The sequence below is a fragment of the Microcaecilia unicolor genome, chromosome 7 (assembly GCF_901765095.1).
Source record: "Microcaecilia unicolor chromosome 7, aMicUni1.1, whole genome shotgun sequence".
Lineage (NCBI taxonomy): Eukaryota > Metazoa > Chordata > Amphibia > Gymnophiona > Siphonopidae > Microcaecilia > Microcaecilia unicolor.
Genome location: NC_044037.1, coordinates 52,691,538 through 52,712,995, shown reverse-complemented (window position 1 = coordinate 52,712,995; position 21,458 = coordinate 52,691,538). Strand labels below are relative to the sequence as shown.

The 21,458-nt window shown below is 43.5% G+C and overlaps 1 protein-coding gene across 3 annotated transcripts in view; it reads right to left on the bottom strand.

Moving 5' to 3' along the window:
- LPAR4 (lysophosphatidic acid receptor 4) overlaps positions 1-21,458 on the bottom strand; it is an 82,602-nt gene that overhangs the window by 48,737 nt on the left and 12,407 nt on the right. Inside the window, exon 1 of one of the 3 annotated variants that reach the window (XM_030210154.1) lies at positions 15,794-16,095. The exons of 1 other annotated variant lie outside the window; for it this stretch is intronic. The gene's annotated coding sequence lies outside the window, so the exon portion shown is untranslated. Of the gene's footprint in view, positions 1-15,142; positions 15,203-15,793; positions 16,096-21,458 lie in introns of those variants that run through there. One more of the 3 variants, XM_030210157.1, reaches the window with a different exon arrangement.

Here is a 21,458-nt window from a genome sequence, read left to right as displayed (position 1 = left end):
TCAGCTCAAGTATGTGGATGCGGGTGCAGAGGTGGGCTTAGGCCTTCCCAAAATCTTAGGTCTGGCTACATGCTTGAGATGAACACATACGTGCAAACATATATATTTATACAACACATTCAGAAACAGACACAAGCATATATACACTGTGTTTCAAAAAACCCTATACAAAGCTTGTTTCCTGCATAACTGTCAAAATGTCACCAAATATCAATAAAATTTGGGCTATATCATTCTGAATAAATTTGCAATACGCCTAGACTCACACTGGCAAGTAAGGCTTATTGCAAATTTATTCAGGATGATATATCCCAAAATTTATTGAAACTGGTCAAGTTTTGACCAGGTTATGCCAGAAAAAAATGCTTTGCATAGGTTTACAGATACACACACAAGACACAAGACAAATAGCAATCACGAGCCAATGAATCAAAGTGCCCTGATGGTACCGCATTCACCGTATCTCTATATCATTTATTCAGTCACTTATATTTAAAAGCTTTTAATGGTACTGCAAGAATATTGATCGTAAGTGGCTAACGAGTGTTAACAATGCAGTAAGTGCACATTAACTAGTTTGTAATTCTTAAGTAAAATTTTTGCCAATGAGATGAAAAGTATGAACAATATGTTATTAGATACTAGCACAGAAAAAATATGCAAAAACACAGATACATTAATATACAAAACTTAACCTACACCTTGGAATAGTACTTTCTGTACTACTTTCACATGTATGGTATTACTTACACTTTGCTGCCTAAAGTTGCTCATGTTTGATCTATTCTTACTGTACACCGCCTTGAGTGAATTCCTTCAAAAAGGCGGTAAATAAATCGTTAACATATGCCCCCTTTCCATCTCATTAGCACTGACCACTAATACATGATTTAAAAAAAAAAAATCACATTTATACATGTTTGGATTTTAGATTTAATTACTTACATGCCTTTCAAAATTCAAGGTGAAAGTAAATCACATTCAGGCGCAGGAAGTATTTTTCCCTCAGGAGGCTTATTTACCTGAGACAACGGACAGTAAAGTAATTTGCACATAGTCACAAGAGTGTGAATGGGAGAAGTGATATTTGAACACTTGTTTCACAGTTTCTCAGACCTCTGCTCTAACAACTAGGTTACTCCTCTGTACCAGCATTGGTGCAATTTAGTATACTGCCCCTGGTTAAAATATTTGTCATTTATGCACTGCTATATATTTTGGGGATTTCACAAATATTCCTCACATACTGTAAATCTGACCATGTATGAATGAAAATTGTACTACTAAGTTCTTATTTTTTGAAATTCTCGAAACAACTCCCTGCCCACAAATAAATGTCTTGAATCCCTGTCACCTCTCGTTTAGACTACTGCAATCTGCTTCTTGCTGGCCTCCCACTTAGTCACCTCTCTCCTCTCCAATCGGTTCAAAACTCTGCTGCCCGTCTTGTCTTCCGCCAGGGTCGCTTTACTCATACTACCCCTTCTCCTCAAGTCGCTTCACTGGCTCCCTATCCGTTTTCCCATCCTGTTCAAACTTCTTCTACTAACCTATAAATGAACTCACTCTGCTGCTCCCCAGTATCTCTCCACACTCGTCCTTCCCTACACCCCTTCCCGTGCACTCCGCTCAATGGATAAATCCTTCTTATCTGTTCCCTTCTCCACTACTGCCAACTCCAGACTTCGCACCTTCTGTCTCGCTGCACCCTACGCCTGGAATAAACTTCCTGAGCCCCTACGTCTTGCCCCATCCTTGGCCACCTTTAAATCTAGACTGAAAGCCCACCTCTTTAACATTGCTTTTGACTCGTAACCACTCGCCTCCATCTACCCTCCTCTCCACCTTCCTGTACACATTAATTGATTTGCTTACCTTTTTTTTGTCTATTAGATTGTAAGCTCTTTGAGCAGGGACTGTCTTTCTTCTATGTTTGTGCAGCGCTGCGTACGCCTTGTAGCTCTATAGAAATGCTAAATAGTAGTAATAGTAGTAGTAGAATCCCTGAATGTACCTGTTTCACAGGCGCGCTGAAAAATGGATCGGTGCGTGCCCCAAACCTGCACCTACACAATCGCAAGCCATTTTTCATCACACCTTTGTAAAAGGACCCCTTAGTGAGTTACGCACATAAATTCTAATTATTGCCAATTAGTGCTCATTATTGCTTGTTACATGTGTTTCATAGATTTTCTCCTTCTTCTGATTCACTACTCTTTCCTTCCCCCACTAGCAGTTAAGAATTGTAAACTGCTTAGTTGCTTGTATAGGCTTAATTTGCGTTATATCAAGTGTTTTGAAATAAATAAATAAGTAGAATCCAGGGGATAGGCCCTTCTTTTCATCTTGTTAAATTTAAGATCCACGTTTTGAATCGTAGGACCAGAACTCTGGAATGAGCTCCCTATTACCCTTCGTCATTCAGCTTCTTTTGCCCAATTCAAGAAAGAACTCATGGTGTTCATGAAGCGTATGGAAATTAGATTTATGTTATGTGATGCATGTAAATTAGTTTTATTTTTTCTCATATGCTATATCATGTAGATATGTGATTTTGTTTTTTAATTTTATGAAAGATATTGCATTGTTTTTTGTTTTGTTATTTTTCCCCATTATAAATGTTCTTTTGTAACCTGCACAGAACTTTGTGAAACAAATAAATAAAATAGACTTACATAACCTGTAACAATTGCAGATAGATGCACCACACATATTCCACCGACCCGACATAAATGCCTGAACTCTACAACACAGTAAAACCACAGCTCGTAATGGACACCCATTACCCTTCCTCGCTTCTATCCCCACTGCACCGAAACTCATGAACCTTATTCAACCACATCACCTTGTATTTGTTTCTCTACCGGACTTTGCGAATGCCTTTACGGTATCATTGTAAGCCACATTGAGCCTGCAATAGTGGGAAAATGTGGAATACAAATGTAACAAATAATCATGCGGGTAACAAATTATCCTGAACTTGCCAGAAGGAATGAGAAATTTGCATGCACTGCTCAACTGTATGCAAATCTAACTCATGAATATTCATTGTGGATATCCTGAAATCCTGATGGGACTAGGTGTGCCCTGAGGACTGGGTTGGAAATGGCTGGACGCTCGTATTTACATGTGTGCTATATGCATACATAAATGTTTAGAACGCTGGCATTTACACACATATGTTAAGCAGGTTTTGTATTATCTTATTTGTATTATTTATTGGTATTTGTATCACTTGTATATTCATTTATTATGTACATAATTATGTAACCCATTCTAGGCATTATTGAGAGAATGGGCTAAATATGTGAATAAATAAATGAACCTAGATACTTGGCACCTAAGTGCTATTCGCAAATACGTAACATATATAGGACTTGATTCTATAAATGGTACTGAAAATAATAAACACTAAGAGCCACATTCTACATATGGCACTTTAAAAATCCACGCGGTAAAGATTTCCACCTAAGTGTATTCTATAAGAGGTGCCTAGGTTTAGGCACTGTATATAAAATATGCTTAGGCGGAAATCCTAGCTCCTCAAACAACGCGCATCCATGTTGGCCAATGAAAATGTGGCCTAAATCCCTGCACACAGATTTACATTCACTGGTCCATATTCTATTAATGCGTGCGTAAATTTTGGAACACCCATGAAGCACCCATTTCCCCACTTATAGCCACGCCCCTTTTGAACTGCACGCATTAGAATTTAGGTGCAGTTCATTGCACAAAATGCTTAGAGAGTTGTGCAGAATTATAATTTTTGCCAATTAGTGCTCATTATTCCTTGTTAAGTGCTGTTATCAATGTTGATTAGCTTGTTAAGCCAATTAGGTTAGGCACATTGTTATAAAATACACCTAGATTGTGGCGAGAATCTCTAGGCGTGCTATATAGAATCCGGGGGTAAGCGCTATTCTACAAATAGTGCTCCGAGTTGGGCGCCATTTATAGAATAGCACTTAATGCTGGGATTTGCACCCAATTTTGGGCGCAAAGTCTATACCAGCTGAAACCTGGTGTAAATCCTCATGCCTAAATTAAATGCAGTATTCTATAACGCAGCAGAAATTCTAGGAACGTCCCTGACCCACCCATGACCACGTCTTCTTTTCGGGTCTATGAGTAAGAATTTATATGCATACCTTTGTAGAATACTGACTAGGAAGATGCACATGTAAATTCAAATTATAGCCAATTAGTGCCAATAATTGATTGTTAGCTCCCAATTATTGGTGCTAATTGACTCCTTATCCAATTAAATTGCAGGAGCAAACTGGGTACATGCCCAAATTTGCACACACAATTTTGAGCACCATATATAGAATTTGGGGGATAGTGTGCATTTGTAAGGAGGTATACAAAGTGGCAGAGCATGGGTGGGATATAGGTAGAGCTCCCATTTACACGCATAACTTATAGAATACTGTAAGTTACATGCATACTCACTTCATTTAACTCCACAATCTTCAGTCTCCAATATATGATAAATAAGCCACGGACCTCAGCGGTGCCAGAGGCGTAGCTAGGTGGCGCAACCGCTCCCTCAAACAGACTTCCAACTGCGCCTGCACTGTCAGCAGTCCGCTCCCCCCAATGCCTCAACCTGGCTACGTTTTCTATGACATGGGTGTGGTTTTTAACTTTAGCCTAAACCTTTGTTATTTTTAGGGGGTATACCTGGATACAGCTAAAAAGCGAAACATAGCCTACGTCTGATTTAAACACCGGCTAATTAAGATAACATCTTTGACAAGTATTGGTGTTTTAAATTACACTATATTTATATTCAAAAGTGATTGATAAGATTAAATTTATATAAAATTTTGTCAAAAAAAATGTTTTTTAAAAAGGTGAAAGCGCTAAAAATTTTGTACCATGTACCAATGAGGAGGTGGGTGCGTAAGTCTCACTGGGATAAAATAGTTGCCAGTGAGGTGCACCTCTGAGGTCTATGGTTTATTTATCATGTATTAGAGGCTAAAAATTGCGGATGTAATCGAGGACCTCCGAAAAGAGTTGGTGTCGTATTAGAGGGTATACCCGCTTTATTTAGGCACTAGCACTTAAACCAGCTCTATGGATGGCGCACGTGTGAATGCCTAAATGTTGGATGCATTAATACTTTGTTACACTCGGTGCTTATTTTCTAGGAAAAAAGGTGCCAGCACTCATACAATGTCAACCTTAGACGGTGGTGGTGGTGGTGCTGTAACCAGGGCTTTTTTTCCAGCCTGTACGGGGGGGCTGTGGCAATGTAATCCAGAATAGCTCTACATGGAAGATAGCTGCGTCTGAATTTAAGGGTCACAGATTTGAGGCTGGCTGGTGGACCAATGAGGTTTTTTTTTTGGGGGGGGGGGGGGGAGGGAAGAGGAAAACAAGCTGGCAGATTTTGAGTGAGAAATGTAATAGGGTAGATAGTACATTTTTAGATGGCAGGAAAAACAGTGCCAGTGCTTGCCAGCTGAAATAACGCCTTGGTTACACTGGTATTCTATAAAGGAATTAGGTGCCTTTATAGAATAGGCCAAGAATAAGAGTGGGAGGGCGACCAAGGATACCAAAGACTGGAAGATGTATGTTGGTAAAAGAGTTTATTGAGGTATGAAGAATAGGCTCCACCTTACTGTCTGCAAAGACTGAACTTGAGGCTCTATTACTTTCAAACGCTTCTCAACATCTTAATTTCCAAGTCCTGAAATCTGGAGACAACATTCTCTGTAAAAAAGATCAATTGAGTAACTATTCCTCTGAGCATCCCTTCTGCTCTTGACATCACTCTTCAGAAATCCAGCAAGTAAACCTGCCTGCCCATCATAGCTTAAGTCACATCTTCCTGGAAAACAGTTGAGGGAACCACCAAATATACAGGGAAAATGACTGACTTCACCAGCTGATCAGGTGAGTCACACACAAAAGGCTCCTTAGCTAAGGGCTGCCCATCTCCTGTTGAGGCAGAAGGTGTACAGGGTAGGCTCCTATCACCAGAGCTTATTGTAACCCCTTCCAAGTTAACAGGAGAAACACAACCTCCCTCTAGCATGTATTAGATTGTATCCACTGGACCATAAAGCACTGGCATAGAGTCTGCTGATACCACGGAGGAGTAGCTTAGTGGTTAGTGCAGTGGACTTTGATCCTGGGGAACTGAGTTAAATTCCCACTGCAGCTCCTTGTGACTCTGGGCAAGTCACTTAACCCTCCATTGCTCCAGGTACAAAATAATAAGTACCTGTATATATGTAAACTGCTTTGAATGTAGTTGCAAAAACCTCAGAAAGGCGGTATATCAAGTCCCATTTCCCTTTCACTATTTGAGATTCTACATGGAATGTTGCTACTATTGGAGATTCTAGACGGAATGTTACTACTATTGAGATTCTGTTGCTACTATTTGAGATTCTACATGGAATGTTGCTATTCCACTAGCAACATTCCATGTAGAAGCCTGCCCTCACAGATCAGCAACGCAGCCGCGCAGGCTTCTGTTTCTCACAGAAGCCTGCGTGGCTGCGTTGCTGATCTGCAAGGGCAGGCTTCTACATGGAATGCTGCTAGTGGAAGAGTAGGCTAGTGGTTAGTGCAGTGGACTTTGATCCTGGGGAACTGAGTTAAATTCCCACTGCAGCTCCTTGTGACTCTGGGCAAGTCACTTACCCCTCCATTGCCCCTGGTACAAAATAAGTACCTGAATATATGTAAACCGCTTTGAATGTAGTTGCAAAAACCTCAGAAAGGCGGTATATCAAGTCCCATTTCCCTTCCCATGTTACTCAGCATGGAAAGATTCACATGGGAATGAGAGTGAAGCCACACAGATCTTCAAACTCCTCAAATTAACTCCAATTTCCTCCAAAGTTGCATTCAAGGGACACCAAAGACACCTGAAATGCCCCTTTGATGATGCCTCTTCAGGCACACTCCAATGGCTGCATGCTATAGCACATCTTCCTTTTGAGTACAAGGAGAACAGGGTCGCTGACATCACTCTTCCATGCTACTTGCTGGTACATTCTCAAATGCACTGTATCTAACAGAGGGTCTTCCCTGATTCCTAGATGCAGTACTCTATGGCTCCAAATTCTCTCTCTCTCTCCCCCCCCTCCCCTGTATCTCCCTTTTTACATTTTTTAAATTTCCTCATCAACATTTACACCTGCTCTGAGGAAGATGTAAATGTCATCTACCTGTTTGTTTGAATCTGGGATCTCCACCAGTGATTGAGAGCAATCATGCTTACCTCAGTGGTGTTTAGCATCACCATGGGGGGGGGGGGGGGGGGGGGAGAAGAAGCTATTTCATTTGGTTCCTTAGCATTTTCATGTATAAGTGCCAATAAACACATGTATATGTTGCAAAATCGGCACTTACACATTACCAATATGTACATATCTAAAGTCCTGAGCGAGGCAGCTCTTTTATAAAATATGTAGATTTTTGAATTCTGTGCATTTTACAAAATGCAAGGTTCCATTTTATGCATTGAGACCTGGTTACTAATAACAAAGTCCACAGTAAAAATAACCCGTTTTAACAATAACTCATATCGATAATGTTCCCCTTTAGTGCTCGTCTCTGTAGAAGCGGTGGTGCTGAATAATCATATGACCACTGACAGCAGCCATCCATACAAACAGCAGTGATATTCAGCCAGGATTCATATAGTTAAGCGGTTTCATTTAGTACAGCCTTTTTGTTGGTCTACATTTAAACCACACAGCTATATGGATAGTAGCTGAATATTGCCAGGTTATCTGTAGGGTTAGGCAGAATGCCCTCCAACTGCTCAGCATTAACTGGATGGCGCTAAGCCAGTATGTATTTTCAGCAGCAGTATGTGTATTACCCCCAGATTCTATTCATGACACCTAAAGTTGTGCACACAAATTTGGCAGTGCGACTAAATTGCACGTGCAATTTATCGGACACTGTTGATCACAGCCTACTCCTTGATACGCTGTCCTCACTTGGATTTCAGGGCTCTGTTCTTTCCTGGGTTTCTTCTTATCTCTCCCAGCGTACCTTTAGTGTATACTCTAGTGGATCCTCCTCTACTTCTATCCCACTGTCAGTTGGTGTACCTCAGGAATCCGTCCTGGGACCTCTTCTTTTCTCCATCTATACTTCTTCCCTTGGTACTCTGACCTCATCCCATTGTTTTCAGTATCATCTTTACGCTGATTACTCCCAGATCTACCTCTCCACACCAGAAATCTCAGCTGAAATCCAGGCCAAAGTATCAGCCTGCCTGTCTGACATTGCTGCCTGGATGTCTCAGCACCATCTGAAACTAAACGTGACCAAGACTGAGCTTCTCATCTTTCCCCCTAAATCAACCTCTCCTCCTCCCCCATTCTCTATTTCTGTGGATAACACTCTCATCCTTCCTGTCTCATCAGCTCCTAACCTTGGGGTCATCTTCGACTCCTCCCTCTCCTTCTCTGCACATATTCAGCAAACTGCTAAAACCTGTCGTTTCTTTCTCTATAATATCAGCAAAATTCGCCCTTTCCTTTCTGAGCACACTACCACAACTCTCATCCACACTTTAATCACCTCTCGCTTAGACTATTGCAACTTGCTTCTCACAGGTCTCCCACTTAGCCATCTGTCTCCTCTTCAATCTGTTCAAAATTCTGCTGCACGACTAATATTCCGCCAGTGTCGTTATGCTCATATTAGCCCTCTCCTCAAGTCACTTCACTGGCTTCCTATCCATTTCCGCATACAGTTCAAACTCCTCTTATTGACCAATAAGTGCATTCACTCTGCAGCTCCTCAGTACCTCTCCACTCTCATCTCTCCCTACATTCCTCCCCGAGACAAGGTTCTTATAACTGCTCTCCTTGGTTGCAGCAGTTATAAGACCCTTGTTCAAAGCAGTTAGTTGCATGTGGAAAGCCAAATAATTTGTAGTGCAGACATCCAAGCAATGATTTCAATGAGATTTTCTAGAGCCATGGCAGAGAGAATGTTTGTACGTTTGGGAAGCTTGCCAGGTGCCCTTGGCCTGGATTGGCCGCTGTCGTGGACAGGATGCTGGGCTCGATGGACCCTTGGTCTTTTCCCAGTGTAGCATTACTTATGTACTTATCTAACTCTGTTCACTGGGTAAATCTCTCTTATCTGCACCCTTCTCCTCCACTGCTAACTCCAGACTCCGTTCCTTTTATCTTGCTGCACCATATGCTTGGAATAGACTTCCTGAGCCGGTACATCAAGCTCCATCTCTGGCCGTCTTCAAATCTAAGCTAAAAGCCCACCTTTTTGATGCTGCTTTTAACTCCTAACCCTTCTTCACTTGTTCAGAACACTTATTTTATCATTCTCACTTTAATATTCCCTTATCTCTTGTTTGTCTGTCCTAATTAGATTGTAAGCTCTGTCAAGCAGGGACTGTCTCTTCATGTTCAAGTGTACAGCACTGTGTACGTCTAGTAGCGCTTTAGAAATGATAAGTAGTAGTAGTAGTATGTGCACAACTTTCTAAGAATATTCTGTAAAGTGGTGCTCGTAAATTCAAATGCATGGATCTCAAAAGGGGGTGTGGCCATGGGAGGGGCATGGGTGAGTTGTGGGCGTTCCTAAAAATTATGCGCACCGTTATAGAATATGCTCCATCCATGCCTACGTTAGATGTGGCACTGAATATTCTATAAACTGTGCCTAACTTTAGAATAGCACTAAGCGTGTTTTTTTTTTTCCAGTTCCAATTTTTTTGGCAACATATACAGTGGTGGAAATAAGTATTTGATCCCTTGCTGATTTTGTAAGTTTGCCCACTGACAAAGACATGAGCAGCCCATAATTGAAGGGTAGGTTATTGGTAACAGTGAGAGATAGCACATCACAAATTAAATCCGGAAAATCACATTGTGGAAAGTATATGAATTTATTTGCATTCTGCAGAGGGAAATAAGTATTTGATCCCCCACCAACCAGTAAGAGATCTGGCCCCTACAGACCAGGTAGATGCTCCAAATCAACTCGTTACCTGCATGACAGACAGCTGTCGGCAATGGTCACCTGTATGAAAGACACCTGTCCACAGACTCAGTGAATCAGTCAGACTCTAACCTCTACAAAATGGCCAAGAGCAAGGAGCTGTCTAAGGATGTCAGGGACAAGATCATACACCTGCACAAGGCTGGAATGGGCTACAAAACCATCAGTAAGACGCTGGGCGAGAAGGAGACAACTGTTGGTGCCATAGTAAGAAAATGGAAGAAGTACAAAATGACTGTCAATCGACAAAGATCTGGGGCTCCACGCAAATCTCACCTCGTGGGGTATCCTTGATCATGAGGAAGGTTAGAAATCAGCCTACAACTACAAGGGGGGAACTTGTCAATGATCTCAAGGCAGCTGGGACCACTGTCACCACGAAAACCATTGGTAACACATTACGACATAACGGATTGCAATCCTGCAGTGCCCGCAAGGTCCCCCTGCTCCGGACGGCACATGTGACGGCCCGTCTGAAGTTTGCCAGTGAACACCTGGATGATGCCGAGAGTGATTGGGAGAAGGTGCTGTGGTCAGATGAGACAAAAATTGAGCTCTTTGGCATGAACTCAACTCGCCGTGTTTGGAGGAAGAGAAATGCTGCCTATGACCCAAAGAACACCGTCCCCACTGTCAAGCATGGAGGTGGAAATGTTATGTTTTGGGGGTGTTTCTCTGCTAAGGGCACAGGACTACTTCACCGCATCAATGGGAGAATGGATGGGGCCATGTACCGTACAATTCTGAGTGACAACCTCCTTCCCTCCGCCAGGGCCTTAAAAATGGGTTGTGGCTGGGTCTTCCAGCACGACAATGACCCAAAACATACAGCCAAGGCAACAAAGGAGTGGCTCAGGAAGAAGCACATTAGGGTCATGGAGTGGCCTAGCCAGTCACCAGACCTTAATCCCATTGAAAACTTATGGAGGGAGCTGAAGCTGCGAGTTGCCAAGCGACAGCCCAGAACTCTTAATGATTTAGAGATGATCTGCAAAGAGGAGTGGACCAAAATTCCTCCTGACATGTGTGCAAACCTCATCATCAACTACAGAAGACGTCTGACCGCTGTGCTTGCCAACAAGGGTTTTGCCACCAAGTATTAGGTCTTGTTTGCCAGAGGGATCAAATACTTATTTCCCTCTGCAGAATGCAAATAAATTCATATACTTTCCACAATGTGATTTTCCGGATTTAATTTGTGATGTGCTATCTCTCACTGTTACCAATAACCTACCCTTCAATTATGGGCTGCTCATGTCTTTGTCAGTGGGCAAACTTACAAAATCAGCAAGGGATCAAATACTTATTTCCACCACTGTATAGAATTAAGCCCATAATGTTGATGAATGTTAGCCCATAATGTTGATGAAACCATTTTTCGCGAGGGAAACATTTCGCAACTTGATACAATCAATGGTACTAAGCCATGTAGACTGCTGCAACGGAATTTATGCGGGATGCAAAGAACAAATTATAAACAAACTTCAGACCGCTCAAAACACTGCAGCCAGGCTTATATTTGGAAAAGCACGATTCGAAAGCGCCAAACCCCTCCGAGAAAAACTGCACTGGCTCCCAATCAAAGAACGTATTGCTTTCAAAACCTGCACCCTGGTTCATAAAATTATCTATGGCGAAACCCCGGGACACATGACAGACCTCAAAGACATACCAACCAGAAACACAACAGGATCAACACGAACATACCTAAATCTCCACTACCCAAGCTGCAAAGGACTCAAATACAAATCAACCTATGCATCCAGCTTTTCTTACATAAGCACACAACTATGGAACGCACTACCAAAAGCCGTGAAAACAACGTATGATCACCTAAACTTCCGGAAATCATTAAAAACTAACCTGTTAAAAGGCATACCCTACCGACCCAACTTAAATGCCTGTACCCTGCAACACAACGAAACCAAAGCTCGTAATGGACATATAATAACTCTTCCTCTCTACGATTCCCTGTGTCTGTACACACGAACATTATTCTACCACAACATTACTGTATTTGTTCATACCGGAATTGGCGAACGCCTTTACGGTACTATGTAGGCCACATTGAGCCTGCAAATAGGTGGGAAAATGTGAGATACAAATGTAACAAATAAAATAAATTAGCAGATACCACTAAGGGGTTGATTCAATAAATGGAACTTAAAATTAGGCACCAAAATGATGGGCACTGAGCATGAATTCTGTAATATTTGCTTAAGTCCACATGTTTGTGCCTAACTTTAAGAATGACCATTTATGCCAAGCAAAGGCTGGTATAAATGTTTGTGTCCAATTATTGGCATTCAAGCATGTAAATGACAGTATTCTACAACACCACGCCTAATCGCTTGGCATGCCCCTGACCTCCCATGCCCCTCACTTGGAGTTGCATCTTATCTGATGGAAGGTGAGAATTATTTGGTGCAGTGTTTATAGAACAGGAGATAAAAGCAGTTATGTACATATATACTAATTAGCTCCGATTAGCACTTAAGGTCATTTATTGAAATTAGCACCAATTACCATTTATTTGAAATTAGCACCAATTAGCCAAATAAGTTATGAACCCTATTCTATAACCCTGCGCCCAACTGCACACCTAACTTTGGGTGCTATTTAGAGAATGAGGGGGTAAATGTGCATATTAAGAATGTGCATTTCTGAATAGTGAACATAAAAAAATGTGTGTTGCCATACTGGGACAAAGTCTATCAAGCCCAGTATCCTATTTCCAATAGTGGCCAATCCAGGTCACAAGTATCTGGCAAGATCCCAAAACAGTACAATACATTTTATGCTGCTTATCCTAGAAATATACACAACAAACTGAAGATGGAGCAACTCAAGCTCAATACACATCTTCAGTTTGTTGTGTATGTTTCAAGGTAAATTAGGTGGAGTGTTGCCATTTTTTTTGCTACATTTTGACTATCCTAGAAATAAGCAGTGTTTTTCCCCAAATCCATCTTAATAATACATAGTAACATAGTAACATAGTAGATGACGGCAGAAAAAGACCTGCATGGTCCATCCAGTCTGCCCAAGACAAACTCATATGTGTATACCTTACCTTGAATTTGTACCTGTCCTTTTCAGGGCACAGACCGTATAAGTCTGCCCAGCAGTATTTCCCGCCTCCCAACCACCAGTCCCGCCTCCCATCATCGGTTCTGGTACAGACCGTATAAGTCTGCCCTCCCCTATCCTAGCCTCCCAACCACCAACCCCTCTTCCCCCCACCTGCTCCGCCACCCAATTTCAGCTAAGCTTCTGAGGATCCATTCCTTATGCACAGGATTCCTTTATGCATATCCCACGCATGTTTGAACTCCGTTACCGTTTTCATCTCCACCACCTCCCGCGGGAGGGCATTCCAAGCGTCCACCACCCTCTCCGTGAAAAAATACTTCCTGACATCTTTCCTGAGTCTGCCCCCCTTCAATCTCATTTCATGTCCTCTCGTTCTACCGCCTTCCCATCTCTGGAAAAGATTCGTTTGCGGATTAATACCTTTCAAATATTTGAACGTCTGTATCATATCACCCCTGGTCCTCCTTTCCTCCAGGGTATACATGTTCAGGTCAGCACGTCTCTCTTCATATGTCTTGGAACGCAAATCCCATACCATCCTCGTAGCTTTTCTTTGCACCGCTTCCATTTTATTAACATCCTTCGCAACATACGGCCTCCAAAACTGAACACAATACTCCAGGTGGGGCCTCACCAACGTCTTATACAGGGGCATTAAAACCTCCTTTCTTCTGCTGGTCACTCCTCTCTCTATACAGCCTAGCAATCTTCTAGCTACGGCCACCGCCTTGTCGCACTGTTTCATCGCCTTCAGGTCCTCAGATACTATCACCCCAAGATCCCTCTCCCCGTCTGTGCCTATCAGACTCTCCCCGCCTAACACATACGTCTCCCTTGGATTTCTACTCCCTAAGACTATAGACTTTTCATTTAGGAAAGTATCCAAACCTTTTTAAACCCTGTTAAGCTAACTGCTTTGAACACATTCTCTGGCAATGAATTCCAGAGTTTAATTACATGCTGAGTGAAGAAATATTTTTTCCAGTTTGTTTTAAATTTACTACATAGTAGCTTCATTGCTTGCTCCCTAGTACTGGTATTTTTGGAAAGAGTAAACAAATGATACCTTAAGTGCCCATACATGTCCACCCGTTCCACTCCATTCAGTATTTTATCGACCTCTCTCCCCTCAGTTGTTTCTTCTCCAAGCTGAAGAGACCTAGCAGCCTTTCCTCACAGGGATTCATCCCAACCCCTTTATTATTTTTATCACCCGTCTCTATACCTTTTCTAATTCAACTATATCTTTTTTGAGATGCAGTGACCAGAATTGCACACAGTATTCAAGGTGCGGTTGTACCATGGAGCGATACAAGGCATTATAACATTCTCATTTTTGTTTTCCATTCCTTTCCAAACAGTGTGCACTGTTTCCAAAAAGAGTGAGCACTCTTTCCGAAAGAGAAAGCGCTCTTAAGGACAGTGATCCCACAACAACGAAAGTGGAAGAAAAACCCTGAACACAATGAACATTTTTTTTAAAAATCATTTAGAAACAGCAAACATGACATTTTTCTGGCTGACACAGCCTTTCTGAATAAAAGGCTGATAATGTAAAATGTTTCATTTCTGTCAAAGTGATGAACCAATTTAACTGGCCAACTGGCCACATTCTGCCACTGCTGTTAAGGGTATTTTCTTGCTTGTGTTTATTTTGTTTCTGTGATCTTTTCTGACCCAGATTCTGATCTGAAGCTGCTGGGCTTGACAATTTCTCTAATCCTTCCCAGAGTGAGGATTGTTTACAGTCCCTAAGGAATGGATTAAAATGTTTGCTGCAGGGACATGAGTCATAGGAGTCAACTTTTCAAAATTATTGGGGGTGCTAAGCTCAATGGAAATAACCCCTCCCTGAACACATACAATGAATTTTCTCAGTACTGGGGGTGCTCAAGCACCCACAGAGTCTGCTCCAATGACATGAGTTGTTTTCCTTAACGCCCCCCCCCCCCCCCATGATTTTAACCCACTTGAGTAGACCTTTCCTAGGTTGGTATGGAATACTGGTCAGATGGGCAGAACACTATGGACTAACCATTATCCCAGGCTTTGAACCATGGACTATCCTCTCTTCTGGTCGTTGTCAATCACTCTACTGAAGAAGAAGAAGAAGAAGAAGAAAAGTATATAATACAACTTGCAAAATTACCTATTCTTGAACAAAATATCCGAATTCAAGATTTGTATGTGTCTAAACTATGGTCCGGATACTGAAAGCCTAACTGCATTTTCAATTGTTATTCAAAATTCGTCCAATATAGGAATGGATTGAGAACAATCGCCAGCCTTCTCAAATAGTCCAGTAGTACTGGGTAAACTTTGAAACCCAAACAAGTAAATGCACCCCCTTCCCCGCTCCACCCCACCCAAAAAAAAAGTCTACTGCTATTTCCAGTGTAATACACACGCACACAGTCAAGTCAGTAATGTCAGTTCCAAAAAGTAATTTTAGAAACAAAGAACACTGCACTCGTCTGTGCAACCAAACCATGTCGCTGCTATATAACAGAATAGAAAGCGCATATCCCGTCACCATATTAAAAGTATTATTGAGAGTTTCAGGTTTCTGTTGAAGGGTAGATGGAATTTTGTAGGAGGTTCTATGCGTTATTAAAGCCAATAACACAGCGCATACTTTTAACTCAGCATTTTAATGGATCAAAACAAACAAACAAAAAAAACTTACCCTACTATATCCCCGAGGAAAAATCATCCCTATGGTAGGAGACAGTGTAACAGTTTCACACAACATTTGTACATTCGTTTTATGAAGTCCACAAACGATATATCCATTTTTTGTAAGGGACGGAAGCCAAATGTAAGCGTCCTGCTGCGTTAGCCAGTTCATCTAATCTTTAGCGACTGCTGCTTAGAGCTGTGATCGCCTTTCCTTTGTTAGAGAAAAACCAGGGGCTGAGAGCTGCCAGCCAGCATGCCTCAGAGGAAACAGCACGCAAGAATGGGCCTAATGTCTGAAGCAAGGGGGAACCCTTGGGGGTCTGAATAGGAAATGCATTTCATTGGATGAGGCGCTATTATTGCTCTCCCTGATCCCACCCCGTTCCCCTTCTGCTTCACCATTCTGTTAGTCTCACAGCTGCCTGCACTGATCGAGTTTTTCCTTCTGAGTATTGCTGCTAGGGGAAAACAGCTTCACAGGCTAGAATTAAAAAAGCTTAAATGCAGCTTCACAATGAATGCAGCCCATTTCCTCTCCAATTAGCTGGCTGAGGCAGCCCGCATGAATGTGCTTGAAGCACTCTTGTTTCCTCGCAGCCGAAATAATGAGGGGGATTCTGGAAGCCTGGATGTGAGAAACTTTGTTCACTTTTTTTGTGTGTGTTACTACAGTCCTTTATGAACATTACATCTTCTGTCATCATGTGAAAAACAACTTTCCGCTTCTCCCACTCCCCCTTCCCCTTCCAAAGCAGAGAATACAGCCAACTGTGTCTTAACATGCCTTCCTGTGAGTATAATGTAAATAGAAGATGCACTGAGGCTTCTAAAACATAAATGAGGATTAAAAAAAAAAAGAATCCATGAAACTGAAAATGTATTTGGAGTTTCTCTTTTCTCTATTTTTTTTTCAAACTTCAGATGATATGAAGAAAAACCAGGTATTAGTAAGTAGGATAGAGCTAGCCTGTTTGTTCTATTTATAAGTGGGTATCAAAACTAATAGGGAATTTTTACTAGAGAATTTTATACAAAACTATAATAATTCTATCTACAAGATCTATCTCTCTATATATCAAAAAGATGAGTCTTCACAATAGTCCATGCCATGATAGCATCAAACCATATCTACTGCCTTGAGTGAATCTCCTCATACAGTTAATGAATCCCAATAAGAAAATAAATAAATAAAGAGTTTGCACTCTCTCCAACCAATTCAGAAGCATAACTGATAGAGAGCTGCAAGTGGCATCACCACATAATACCATTCTTGCAAAAACTGCACTGCCTATGGTTACTCTACAGGGCCAAAGTTAAGATACTATGAGGCAGGGGCGTAGCTACTATGGGGCCACGGGGGGCCCCCGTAGATTTGGCCCTGGAGGCCCCTGCCGCCACCTTCTCGACCCCCTCTTCTCGCCGCCAACCCTCCCCCGCCGCCATCGCATACCTTTGCTGGCGGGGGACCCTAACCCCCACCAGCAGAAGTTCTCTCCTTGGCTGCGCGGCGTTGCTTGCTGAATGATCTGATCAAGTTTCTCTATGTGCGTCTGACGTCCTGCACGTTGTACATGCAGGACGTCAGACGCACACACACAGAAACAGATTCAAACTTGATCAGATCATTCGGCAACGCCGCATGGCCAAGAAGAGGACTTCAGCTGGCAGGGGTAGGGGTCCCCCACCAGCAAAGGTACGCGGCGGGAGAGGGCTGGTGGCAGGAAAGGGGGGTCAAGAGGGTTGCGACGGCGGCAGGGGGGTCAGCAACGCCGCGCAGCCGAGAAGAGGACCTAAGCTGGCGGGGTTGGGGGTCCCCCGCCAGCAAAGGTACGCAGTGGGAGAGGGTTGGTGGCGGGAGGGGGGTCGAGAGGGTTGCAGCGGGAAGGGGGGTCGAGAGGGTTGTGACGACGGCAGGGGGTGAAAGTTGGCGGTGCCGGCGGGCGGGGGAGTCAGCAGCGCCGAGGGGGGGGGGCTAAAATGTACCCCCTCACCTCGGGCTGTGGAACCCCCTCCTGTCGAAGTTTGGCTATGCCCCTGTTATGAGGTAAATATTCAGCCAGGAACAGTCAGCATTTTTTTTTAGCCACCGCCAGTGCTATATGCCTGGATATTCAATGTCGGACCATGTCTGGGCACCAGAATTGAATGTCTGGGTTTGTGTGGCCCAACTGTCCTTTATCCGGTTAGCAATACTGTGGACGGTCTGGGGGGTGAAGTTATTGACTTCACCCCCCAGACCGTCCACAGTATTGCTAACAATAACTTTATTATTAATCACTCAGTGAGTACTTGTTACTAGCGTCTTTTTCTAATCATCTGAATATATATATATACAAGTAATACTCTCTATGTTCATTGGAGGAAAAGGCTTCAGATTCTTGCATACACTCTTAATGATATCATACGCTCTTAGTGATATCAGTCGAATTGCAATTGCTACCTCTCCTCTGCAGATCCTTCATCTGCTGTAATTGGGATCAGGTGTAGAATCGTCATCAGCCAACCCCCCCCCCCCCCCCCCCCCCCCCGTTTCTCTAGTGTTTATTCTACTTGTGCACAATCTTTTGTTAGTACACAATGCTTATATGATACACTTCATAATTATTCAACACTTATCTGGGCTGTAGAAGTAGTATATCGGTAGCGCTTCACAGAGAGCCTCCGTTTCTCAGTCGCTTCCTCAGGAGTCGCATCCTCAACTGCCACATCTGCCCTATAACCAAGTGCAATTATGTCATGTTAGAGAGTGGACCGCGGAGAGCTAGCTTATCAACAGGTTTCAGTTTGAAGGAGCTTACCTTATATGAGTCCTGCTGTGTGCTTTCACTGGACTCCTAGCGAATAAAATGGGGGCGGGGTATTTAAACTTTCACCTCGATCACCTATCCAATCATTGCTGACTGTCTTCTTAAAGGTACATTCTCTTATCTGTCTTGATCGAATGATATCCATATGTATTCACTGTCTACATGGTGGATCTTGTCAGAATACCTGAGTGATACTTAAGCAAAAGAGAAAGGGAAGATTGGATCTGGCCATTCTGCTCCTTCTTGTGCAATATTTATATTTCTGGCATTTTTCTGTTGTTTATATGACAGTTTTTGAGTAGATTGGGGAAGAGGAAATGTTTCAGTGCTGTTTGAAATGACTAGATATATTGTCAGAGAACACTGAAGTAGCAGAAAGCTGTGGCTATATAATTTGAGCTACTAGTAATCTATGGAAGTTTGTAAGTCTAAGTGCTTTGAAAATGAGCCCTTATGTCTCTTTGTTACCCTTATGGAATGCACCTTCTCTTCATGTGTACATTTGGTAAGGACATGCATACATCCGGGGAGGCAGGGGGCAGAGCCACATTTTTTTGTATTGTTATAATCTGTGTAACTCCTTCCACACAATTTATAAGATACTACCACATATTTAGGCAGCCCAGTATTCAGGTGCACATCTAAACCAGCCTATCTACTGATATTTAAATGAGCTCTGATCATACGGGTGGACTACCACCTTAACCCTACACCAGCTCGGATCTGGCATTAGGGTTAAGGGTCCTTTCTTCCTCCCCATCCCCCCAGCCAAGCTAAGCAGCTCAGGCTGCCACTGTCAGTCCTGGGGGTCCAGTGGACTCCCACCACCCCACCCTCTCCAATGGGTGAGGCCCTCTGACCCAACACAACACAAGAACAAAAGGGGCTGCAGGCCCAGTAGCCCTCCACCCCCCCCCCCCCCCCCCCACAACCCCTGCCCTGACACAAAGAAACAGGAGGGCTGGAGGGCTGGTTGACCTGTAGCCCCTCTAACCCCCCAACACTAAAAAAAAAGTCCCTTGTGGCCCAGTGTGCAACCCTACCCCCACCCACCCTGGAGCTCTAGTGCCCCCTAAACTCCACTTTACCTTTAGAAGGGAGGAGGGATTAGCATTCCCTCCTCCTGGGGCACTGCCTTCAGAATGGTGGCAAACTGCCCTGCGTGGGGCTTCAATACCATATAAGGGTGGGCCACCAGGGACTTGTTTTGGTGTTAGAGGGGTTAAGAGGGCTACAGGTCCACCGGATCTCTAGCCCCCCCGGTGCCCTTGTGTTGAGGGGGTGTCAGGGGGCTGGAGGTCCAGTGTCTGGGGGAGTAGGGGGGAGAATGTCACTTGGTCACCAGGGAAACATCCAGATGGGTTTGGGGCTGGAGGTTTAGCATACCTCCAGCCCCTTGCGTGAGGGGGGCAGAGGGACCTCCTGTTTGGCAAGTCCGGGCCTTTTTTTTGTGACAGCCCAGACCTGTCAAACAACTTCTGCAGGAGGATTGTAACTTGGATGCATGCCCAAGTCCAAGGCACAATGATCAAAGAAGCTCCCCAATTATCAAAACTAATAGCATGCATACATTTGTATGCTATTAGTTTTGATCATGAGGATTTTAATCCCCCGCATGGTTCCGGGGCTAATTTTCAACGCTGTTTAGAACAGCGGAGGAAGGGGGGTGGATTTGGTCATCAGGGCCTCGGAGTGGCAGTAGGAATCAAACCTTCTGGTTCTTCTGGGTCTCAGGCTTCTTAATTAACCATTAGGCTATTCCTCCATTCCAAACACAGGGTAAGCAGTGGAGTTTCCCCAAGGATCTCTGAGGAAGAGGAAAGGCTTGTAGAGCTTAGTAGCTGATGTGGATGGCAGACTAGATAGGCCAGATGGTCTTTATCTGCTGTCATTTTCTGTCCGGTTAATATTCAGTAGGAGCAACTCCCCAAGTGGCCAGCATCTCTCCTTCCCTTCTCTACTGTCCCCTCCCCCAGAACCCCAGAAGGTGTTCAGCATAATTCCTTCCCTTTTAACCCCTTGTCCAAGTTGACCAGCATTTCTTTCCCTTTCGTACATTCATCCCTTGTCCAGTTTCTCCTCTTCTTCCTTCTCCACTTCTGGGCTGCTGCTGACACTGCCCCCACCTCCTCCTGGGCCAGCCCAAATTTTAAAAAAGAGTGAGTGCTAGGCAGGCCCTGTAAGTTCAGGCCTGCCCCCCTTCGACAGGAAATCTACCTTGGAGGGGAGCAGAATATGGCAGTGCTTAAGCATGGGCTGGTGCTTACAGGGCTCACACAGTGCTTACTCTTCATTAAGCTTTGAACCAGCCTGGGAGGAGGTAGCGGCTGGCAGGCCTGGCAAGGGAAGAGGGGGAAGGTTCTCTTGTGCACAAGACCCATGCCACTGACCCTCAAATTCTTCTGCCCTAGGTAGATGCCTAATGTGCCTAGTGCAAGGCTGGTCCTGCAGGTTGGACTGTATAAATAGCTTTCCTAATTGCCCAGATAGTTATCTGGGTACTGACACTGAATATTGGTGACACCTGGATAGCTTTTGGTGGCTGCTGATGACCTGGATATTTAGTGCTGATTTCTGAATATGCCCTGACATTGAATATCCCAGTCTACATTAGCACACAATGACCAGCATTTACAAAAACCTTAATAATGATCTATGGACTTTTCCTCCATCAACCTTAGTTATGCTAACAGTTTTCACAATATCCTCCAGCAACAGTGTCTCCTTCAACTTCTATGGAGCCAGTTCTTGCCAAAATATAGCCCAACTTGTATCAAAGTTAAACCTGCCTCACACTAAAAATCAGGGCCGCTGAGGGGGGGGGGGCAAACTTCCCCAGGCCCGGCGCCAGGGTCTCTCTCTCTC